Genomic DNA, 9,110 nt, shown 5'->3' with positions numbered 1-9,110 from the left:
TGGAGCTCCGGAAAAGGCCCCAAGATGGGATCTCTTGGGTACAGAAGGTTGCGGCGGTGGAAATACGGTTTTGTGGTGCTCCTGGATGTTTTCACGGTATGTGAATATATATAGGAGGAAGAAGTAGGTCAGCTGAGCCACGAGGGGCCCACGAGGGGGGAGGGCGCGCCCCCTGCCTCGTGGCCGCCTTGTTTGTTTCTTGACGTCCACTCCAAGTCCTCTGAATCACGTTTGTTCCAAAAATCATGCTCCCGAAGGTTTCATTCCGTTTGGACTCCATTTGATATCCCTTTTCTGCGAAACACTGAAATAGGCAAAAAATAACAATTTGGGTTGGGCCTCAGGTTAATAGGTTAGTCCCAAAAACAATATAAAAGTGTAAAATAAATCCCATTAACATCCAAAACAGATAATATAATAGCATGGAATAATAAAAAAATTATAGATACGTTGGAGAAATATCGTTAACCATCAACACTTGATGCTATTTCTTGATTTTTACCTTCACCGATTTCAGCATCGCGAAGAGCTTGGGAATTACTTTCATCATCCCTTGCATATTATAGTTCATCACTAAGTTCTAGTAACTTGGTGGTAGCGACTAGAGAACTTTATCAATTACTATCTTATTTGGAAGATTAACTCCCACTTGATTCAAGCAATTGTAGTACCCAAACAATCTGAGAACATGCTCACTGGTTGAGCTATTCTCCTCCACCTTGTAGGCAAAGTACTGTCAGAGGTCTCATACCTCTCGACACGGGCATGAGTATGAAATACCAATTTCAACTCTTAGAACTTCTTATATGTTCTGTGGTGTTCAAAACATTTTTGAAGTCCCGGTTCTAAGCCGTAAAGCATGGTGCACTAAATTATTAAGTAGTCATCATACCGAGCTTTGTTAAATGTTCATAACACGTGCATCTGATCCTGCAATAGGTCTGTCACCTAGCGGTGCATCAAGGACATAATTCTTCTGTGCGGCAATGAGGATAATCCTCAAATCACGGACCCAGTCCGCATCATTGCTACTATCATCTTTCAACTTATTTTTCTCTAGGAACATATCAAAAAATAAACGGGGAGCTACATCACAAGCTATTCATATACAACATAGATATGCAAAAACTATCAAGACTAAGTTCATGACAAATTAAGTTCAATTAATCATATTACTTAAGAACTCCCACTTAGATATGTTGGGGAACGTTGCAGAAAACAAAAAATTTCCTGCGTTTCACCAAAATCAATCTATGGAGTCAACTAGCAACGAGTGGAGAGTGCATCTACATACCCTTGTAGATCGCGAGCGGAAGCGTTCAAGAGAACGGGGATGATGGAGTCGTACTCGCCGTGATCCAAATCACCGATGACCAAGTGCCGAACGGACGGCACCTCCGCGTTCAACACACGTACGGAGCGGATGACGTCACCTCCTTCTTGATCCAGCAAGGGGAAAGGAGAGGTTGATGAAGATCCAGCAGCACGACGGCGTTGGTGGATGCAGCAATGATCGCAGCAGGGCTTCGCCGAGCTTCTGCGAGAGGGAGAGGTGTAGCAGGGGAGAGGGAGGCGCCAAGACTTGAGGTGCGGCTGCCCTCCCTACCCCCCTTTATATAGGCCCCCTGGGGGGGCGCCGGCCCTGGAGATGGGATCTCCCAAGGGGGCGGCGGCCAAGGGGGGTGGAGTGCCCCCCAAGGCAAGTGGAGGCGCCCCCCACCCTAGGGTTTCCAACCCTAGGCGCAGGGGGCCCAAGGGGGGGCGCACCAGCCCACTATGGGCTGGTTCCCCTCCCCACTTCAGACCATGGGGCCCTCCGGGATGGGTGGCCCCACCCGGTGGACCCCCGGGACCCATCCGGTGGTCCCGGTACAATACCGGTGACCCTGAATCTTTCCCTATGGCCGAAACTACACTTCCTATATATAATTCTTCACCTCCGGACCATTCCGGAACTCCTCGTGACGTCCAGGATCTCATCCGGGACTCCGAACAACTTTCAGATTACTGCATACTCATATCTCTACAACCCTAGCGTCACCGAACCTTAAGTGTGTAGACCCTACGGGTTCGGGAGACACGTAGACATGACAGAGACGACTCTCCGGTCAATAACCAACAGCGGGATCTGGATACCCATGTTGGCTCCCACATGCTCCTCGATGATCTCATCGGATGAACCACGATGTCGAGGACTTAATCAATCCCGTATTCAATTCCCTTTGTCAATCGGTACGTTACTTGCCCGAGACTTGATCGTCGGTATCCCAATACCTTGTTCAGTCTCGTTACTGGCAAGTCACTTTACTCGTACCGTAATGCATGATCTCGTGATCAACCACTTGATTACATTGAGCTCATTATGATGATGCATTACCGAGTGGGCCCAGAGATACCTCTCCGTCATACGGAGTGACAAATCCCAGTCTCGATTCGTGCCAACCCAACAGACACTTTCGGAGATACCTGTAATGTACCTTTATAGTCACTCAGTTACGTTGTGACGTTTGGCACACCCAAGGCACTCCTACGGTATCCGGGAGTTGCACAATCTCATGGTCTAAGGAAATGATACTTGACATTCAGAAAAGCTACAGCAAACGAACGACACGATCTTTGTGCTATGCTTAGGTTTGGGTCTTGTCCATCACATCATTCTCCTAATGATGTGATCCCGTTATCAATGACATCCCCATGTCCATAGCCAGGAAACCATGACTATCTGTTGATCAACGAGCTAGTCAACTAGAGGCTCACTAGGGACACATTGTGGTCTATGTATTCACACATGTATTACGATTTCCGGATAATACAATTATAGCATGAATAATAGACAATTATCATGAACAAGGAAATATAATAATCATTTTATTATTGCCTCTAGGGCATATTTCCAACAAGATAGACATCCCTCTAATCATCTAAGTGATCACGTGATTCATATCAACTAAACCATGTCTGATCATCACGTGAGATGGAGTAGTTTTCAATGGTGAACATCTCTATGTTAATCATATCTACTATATGATTCACGTTCAACCTTTCGGTCTCAGTGTTCCGAGGCCATATTTGCATATGCTAGGCTCGTCAAGTTTAACCCGAGTATTCTGCATGTGCAAAACTGGCTTGCACCCGTTGTATGTGAACATAGAGCTTATCACACCCGATCATCACGTGGTGTCTCAGCACGAAGAACTGTCGCAACGGTGCATACTTAGGGAGAATACTTATACCTTAAAATTTTAGTAAGGGATCATCTTGTAAAGCTACCGTCGTACTAAGCAAAATAAGATGCATAAAAGATAAACATCACATGCAATCAAAATATGTGACATGATATGGCCATCATCATCTCGTGCCTTTGATCTCCATCTCCAAAGTACCGTCATGATCTCCATCGTTACCGGCATGACACCATGATCTCCATCATATTGATCTTTATCAACGTGTCGTCACATGGTCGTCTCGCCAACTATTGCTTTTGCAACTATTGCTATCGCATAGCGATAAAGTAAAGCAATTATATGGCGCTTGTATCTTATGCAATAAAGAGACAACCATAAGGCTCCTGTCAGTTGCCGATAACTTTAACAAAACATGATCATCTCATACAACAATTTATATATCATCATGTCTGGACCATATCACATCACAACATGCCCTACAAAAATAAGTTATACGTCCTCTGCTTTGTTGTTGCAAGTTTTACCTGGTTGCTATGGGCTAAGCAAAAACCATTCTTACCTACGCATCAAAAACCACAACATAGTATAGTGATTGCTTTTTGATCTTCCGAAAGAACCCTGTTCATTGAAACCGATTCAACTAAAGTTGGGGAAACAGACACCCACTAGCCACCTGTGTGCGAAGCACGGCGGTAGAACCAGTCTTGCGTAAGCGTATGCGTAATGTCGGTCTGGGCCGCTTCATCCAACAATACCGCCGAATCAAGAATCAACTAGTAACGGCAAGCAATATGTATATACTCACACCCACAACTCCTTTGTGTTCTACCCGTGCATATAATATCTACGCATAGACCTGGCTCGGACGCCACTGTTGGGGAACACAGTAATTTCAAAAAATAAATCCTACGCACACGCAAGATCATGGTGATGCATAGCAACAAGAGGGGAGAGTGTTGTCTACGTACCCTCGTAGACCGTAAGCGGAAGTGTTATGACAACGCGGTTGATGTAGTCGTACGTCTTCACAACCGACCGATCCTAGTACCGAAAGTACGGCACCTCCGCGATCTGCACACGTTCGGCTCGGTGACGTCCCACGAACTCACGATCCAGCAGAGTTTCGAGGGAGAGCTTCGTCAGCATGACGGCGTGATGACAGTGATGATGATGCTACCGGAAGGGCTTCGCCCAAGCACCGCTACAATATGACCAATGTGGATTATGGTGGACGGGGGCACCACACACGGCTGAAAACAATCAACTTGTGTGTCTATGGGGTGCCCCCTGGACATGTATATAAAGGATGGAGGGAGGAGGAGGCTGGCCCTCATAAGGCGCGCCCAAAGTGTGGAGTCTTACTAGGACTCCCTAGTCCTAGTGGGATTCCACCTCCCACATGGAATAGGAAAAAGGGAAGGGAGAAGGAGAAGGAAGGAAGGGGGCGCCCCCTTTCCCTAGTCCAATTCGGACCAGTCCATGGGGAAGGGGCGCGGCCACCCTTGAGGCCTTTCTCCCCTTTCCCTTATGGCCCATTAAGGCCCAATACGAATTCCCGTAACTCTCCGGTACTCCGAAAAATACCCGAATCACTCGGAAACTTTCCGATTTCCGAATATAGCCTTCCAATATATCGATCTTTACGTCTCAACCATTTTGAGACTCCTTGTCATGTCCCCGATCTCATCCGGGACTCCGAACAAATTTCGGTACATCAAAACACATAAACTCATAATACCGGTCGTCACCGAATGTTAAGCGTGCGGACCCTACGGGTCCGAGAACTATGTAGACATGACCGAGACACGTCTCCGATCAATAACCAATTGCGGAACCTAGATGTTCATATTGGCTCCCACATATTCTATGAAGATCTTTATCGGTCAAACCGCATAACGATATACGTTGTTCCCTTTGTCATCGGTATGTTACTTGCCCAAGATTCGATCGTCGGTATCCTCATACCTAGTTCAATCTCATTACCGGCAAGTCTCTTTACTCGTTCCATAATGCATCATCCTGCAACTAACTCATTAGTCACAATGCTTGCAAGGCTTAGAGTGATGTGCATTACCGAGAGGGCCCAGATACCTCTCCGATACAGGGAGTGACAAATCCTAATCTCGATCTATGCCAACTCAACAAACACCGTCGGAGACACCTGTAGAGCATCTTTATAATCACCCAGTTACGTTGTGACGTTTGATAGCACACAAGGTGTTCCTACGGTATTCAGGGGTTGCATAATCTCATAGTCAAAGGAACATGTATAAGTTATGAAGAAAGCAGTAGCAATAAAACTGAACGATCATTATGCTAAGCTAACGGATGGGTATTGTCCGTCACATCATTCTCTAATGATGTCCGTCACATCATTCTCTAATGATGTGATACCGCTCATCCAATGACAACACATGTCCATGGCTAGGAAACTTAATCATCTTTGATTAACGAGCTAGTCAAGTAGAGGCATACTAGGGACACTCTGTTTGTCTATGTATTCACACATATACTAAGTTTCCGGTTAATACAATTCTAGCATGAATAATATACATTTATCATGATATAAGGAAATATAAATAACAACTTTATTATTGCCTCTAGGGCATATTTCCTTCAAAATGCAAGCAAGGGAGCATGGGGCGAGCTTGTGAGGGGTGGTGGAGGCGATACTGGGGTAACAAAGGCACCCAAAAACACGAAGCTCATCATACGAGGGTAAGGTGCCGAAAAGAAGCTGGTGGGGTGCATAGTTCCAGCGAACACGACATGGACGTATGTTAAGTAGAAGATGCGGTGGCAAGTGCGTCGGGGCAAAACCGAGGAGGCATGTTAGCATGAAAGAGAAGGGTACGGACGCAATCATTGAGAGTGCATAGCACACATTCAGCGCAGCCATTCTGCTGAGAGGTATAAGGACATGTGAGGCGAAAGATGGTGCCATGTGATGCGAGAAGTGTGCGAACGGCAAGATTGACAAATTATTTCCCTTATCGGTTTGGAGTGCATGTATGGAATGACCAAAGTGTGTGGAGACGTAGGCATAGAAAGCCGTAAGAGTCGTGAGTGCATCAGACTTGCGACGTAAGGGAAACGTCCACACATAGTGTGAAAAATCATCTAAAATCACGAGGTAGTAAAGATAGCTAGTGTTGCTCGCACCAGAGATGTCCATATATCACTATGAAGTAATTGAAACGAAAAGGAAGAGATGGTGGTGGATGCACTAAACGGAAGATGAACATGTTTCCCGACATGGCAAGCATGACAAGTATGATCGTTGATCTTATTACATGTGAATGAGAAACTCTGAAGAATATGACAAAGTGCGGCTGCATTGGGATGACCTAAACAAGCACGCCAGAGGTCGACACCGGCGGAGAGGGCGACAGCGGAGGTGGAGGATGAGTGTGCAAGGTAGAGCTCGTCTGGGCTGTCACACCGGTGGAGAACCATCCGGGTACGGGCGTCCTTAACAGAAAAACCAATTTCGTCAAATTCAACAGTGGCGGGATTTTCACGAGTAAAAGAACGAGCATAAACAAGATTCTTGATTAGTGAAGGTGAGACAGGAATGTTAGACATAGATAATGGCATGGATGTGGAAGAAAAAGAACTATGACCGATATGTGTGATAGGTAAAAAAGTGATGTCGCCGACGATGATGCGAGTGGATGTGTTAACCAGATAGGAAGAGATGATGTTACCGGGATGTGATGACATGTGGGCGGTAGCGCCCTTGTCCATGTGCCGATCACTACCTTCGCCAGAGTTACTCGGTGAAGGAGCCGACTATAGCGCCGCAAGAGGAGCGGGATCCCAGGGCGTGGGGGTCAGCGGCTTTGGTGGGGGCGGCAGTGGGTAGCCACCCATCATGGGCTGTGCGGGCAGCGATGGGTAGCCGCAGCCGGGCGACTGTTCCGGTGCCAAAGAGGGCGCCTGATGGCCGGTCAGGCACGGACCGAGGAGGCTCGGTGCGGGGCCGCAAGGAACCGGCGTGTGTTGGGCATGGACCACACCGGTCCACGGGTTGGGGCTGGCGAAAGGATTGGAGGCACCCGAGAGGGAGGAGTCCATGGCGACATCAGCAAATGGAGATGAGAAAAAAATGTGGTGGCTAAGAGCAACTCCAACGGGCCGATCCAAACGGACGACGATTCCGTCCGCTTTTTGTACGTTTGAGTCGGCCAGACGAACACGGATGCCCGCTTCGGCATTTGGGTCGGCGCCTGCGCCCAACGCTGGCCGATACCCATTTTGATGAAGCCAAAAAAATGAACGCATGCATATTAAAAAAAGATAAACATCATTAATTAAACATTAAAGCCGGCCACGAAGGCCGGCGAGAGTCCACGTGTCCACACATTTGCATTTAAAAAAACAGCCTAAACTATGAGGCGGCGCACTGCCCTAGGCGGCATCGTCGTTGTCCTCGGGGTCCGTGAGGTCGATGAGCGTCGGCGCCGGCCCGGCCCAAGCGAACGACGTGTTCCAGAGCGCCGCCATGTCGGGCTATGCCGGCGCAGGCAATGCCGGGGTGGGGGGTGTGCGGCCGCCTGTGCAGCTGCGGCCTGGCGCGCCTCCTCCTCAGCCTCGCGCTGCTCCTCCTCGAGGTCACGCTCGAGCATCTCCTCGTACTCACCGCGACGGCGCTCCTCTGCCAGCCAGCACTGACGCCACATCTCGAGGTATGCCTGCTCCTGCGCCGGCGTCGCCCCCAGCCAAACCGGTGGCGCGGACACCCACTCGCGCAACACTCCATTTCAGGAGAAGCGCGCGATGGGCTCGGGCTACGGCTGCGGCTCCGGCTTGACGGGGGACGGCGGGGCCACCGGCGGCACCATGATGTCGCCCGCCGCGGAGAGGGCAAGGGCCTGCGTCATTGCCGCCTCGTAGCGGGCCTCCTCTTTCGCCTCCGCTCTGCGCCGCTCATCCTCCTCGCTCTCCCGGTAGACGATTGCAAGGGCCGCCTGGTCCTCCTCGCAGACGACGAGAGGCGTTGGCCTCCGGTCGACCTCGCGCACGCCCCGTCGCCTCGCCTCCTCGTGCTTGAAGGCGAACCACCTCGCCCAGTTGAGCGAGTCGGTTGCGTAGGCCTTGTCGAGGCGCTACTCCGGCGTCAGCAGCGCCCGCCGGCGCCGCACCTCCTCCGCATGAGCACGAGCCGTCCGCGGCGCCGCCGGCACTGGGATCCTATCTGGATCCAGATGTCAGTCGTGCGGCAGCGTCATGTCCGGATACGGCAGAGGCTGGCGGTTCTGCCAGTGCCACTCCGCCTGGTGCACTGGCACGTTGACGCGCTGCCTCTGCCGGCGAGGCGCCGGTGGAGGTGGGAGGAACTCGGAGGGGAAAGGGGTGGCGGGGGACTTGCCCTTGGCCTTGCTGCCGCTGGCGCCGGAGAAGAGGCCCATCTTGCTGTGGTTGTGGCGGCTAGGGTTTGCTGGCGACGAGGGAGCAAAGGTGGGCAGATGTGGACGGCCCTGCCGTACGGTCGGCTTAAAAAGGGACGAGCGCCGTCGCTGATGCGTGGGCCCGTCGTCATAAATTAAGCTGACCGCGTGGGCAGCGGGTAGTTGGACGGCTGCTATGTGAGGACACGGCAGATAGCGAGAAGACGCCGAAGCGTCCGTTCGGCGTCCGCGCCGACGCATTTGGGGCGTAAATTTGGGTCGCAAATGCGCCGGCACGGACGTGACGCGGACGTGATTTGGGTTTGGGTCGACGCGCTGGGCCGCCACTTTTGTCTGTGCCGACCCAAACAGACGCAGGCGGACGAAATGGATCGGCCCTTTGGAGTTGCTCTAAGGTTGATGAGGGTTAGGTTTTTTTGTGGCAGATGAGAAGGGAGGGAGGGAGGCAGCGGCGGCGGCTGCGATGGGGAGAGGAAAGGGCTGCGGCGGCAGCGGCAAGGTGCGGCGGCGGCGT

The sequence above is a fragment of the Triticum dicoccoides genome, chromosome 3A, assembly GCF_002162155.2.
Source record: "Triticum dicoccoides isolate Atlit2015 ecotype Zavitan chromosome 3A, WEW_v2.0, whole genome shotgun sequence".
Classification (NCBI taxonomy): Eukaryota; Viridiplantae; Streptophyta; class Magnoliopsida; order Poales; family Poaceae; genus Triticum; species Triticum dicoccoides.
The sequence above is the reverse complement of the archived record's forward strand: the minus strand, read 5'-3'. Positions refer to the sequence as shown.